Source organism: Merops nubicus, unplaced genomic scaffold (genome assembly GCF_000691845.1).
Source record: "Merops nubicus isolate BGI_N331 unplaced genomic scaffold, ASM69184v1 scaffold8289, whole genome shotgun sequence".
Classification (NCBI taxonomy): Eukaryota; Metazoa; Chordata; class Aves; order Coraciiformes; family Meropidae; genus Merops; species Merops nubicus.
The window spans coordinates 9,390-10,853 of NW_008634116.1; positions in this window are offsets into that span (position 1 = coordinate 9,390).

Here is a 1,464-nt window from a genome sequence, read left to right on the forward strand (position 1 = left end):
CAAGCCATGGGAAAACACTTCTTTTGAGATGAGGTAACATACAGGATGTTACAGTTGATGACCTTTCACCAATTATTTTTTAAGCCATTCAGTAATAGCTAAAGAAAAGTTGTTTATGCTTTTGTTTCATTAGAGAACAAACAAAACAGTGAGACAGAGAACAAAACATTATTTTGCTGTTTAACTTCTTGAACTGTGACTAATGCTATTACAGTCAGTAAGACTACTCCCAACATACAAAGTTTAATGCATTTTTTTAACTTTTGGCTAAAAAAACAATTTTACATTATAATTTCTTCAATACCATGTTATACAAACTTATTGAAAAGTGCGTTTCACTTAGATTATGTACATTAATGTCCATTACTGATTGTACTGAAAATTGGTGGTGGTGAGGGAAAATAAAAGTTTAAAAAAAAAAAAAAAGTCAACATTATAAATTAATTAAGTATTTTTTTTTTTTAACTTTAAAATAAAACTAAAGAGAAAACAGATTTCATGTTAGTGTGACATATGTATGTTTAAACTTAAACTGTGCCAAGCTGGGTGAGTATTAAGTGTAACATAAGCAAGTATATAAATAAAGCATTTAGACTTGTAAAATTTACTCTTGGTCACACTAGATAGATTTTTAGGCTGTAAGAACTATAGCACAACTAGAAGCAGATTATTTCCCAAAGTTTGTACACTGATTTCTGATACAGAATTGTTTGCAAATATTGCTCCTATAGCTTTTTCAACTACAGCATATATGTAGGAGAAGATAATGATGTTCGTTGTTGACATAAGAAGGACTTTAAAAATGGAAAACCATTTTCAGTACTTTTGCATACATCATTTTGTCATGTGTCACTGAAGTGAATAAGACTGGGAATTAAAGTACTGTGCAATGTGAGTAAAGGTAACAGAGTGGGCATACAAGGTAAAAAATCATACACTGTGTGTCAAAGTACTTTAATTAAACAACAGATCTAGGTCCTATTCAAAATTGTTGGGGATTTGTTGTCTACTTTACCTGTTCTCATATGGCCAAATTATGTTTGCAGTAAAGGACACTGAAATATGAAATATGCAAGTAGACAAATAGTACTGGAAGAATTCCACTGAGGATCTTCCAGGTTTTGTGTCAGTATTTTCTCCAGTTTTTGAGAATGTGTTTGATATAACAGTGTTTATAAATTTCTGTAAAAATACATTTTCAAAATAACATAAACATGCTTTTTATGATAATGCTAAATGTAAAAAAAAACCTGCGTATTGTATGTATAAAGAAGAGTAATCTTTTTTGCTTATTTCTTTAGAAATCTGATTAACTGCTTAAGGGCTAGAGTTTGCCAGCCACATTCAAGCAGAGCTAATCCAAAGCCACCAAGTCAAAGGAAAGATGCCCACAGGCTTCAGTGGGATTTGAAGTGCAATCACAGACAAAACTCTTCTTGTGAGTCAACCCAGCAATGGGACCAT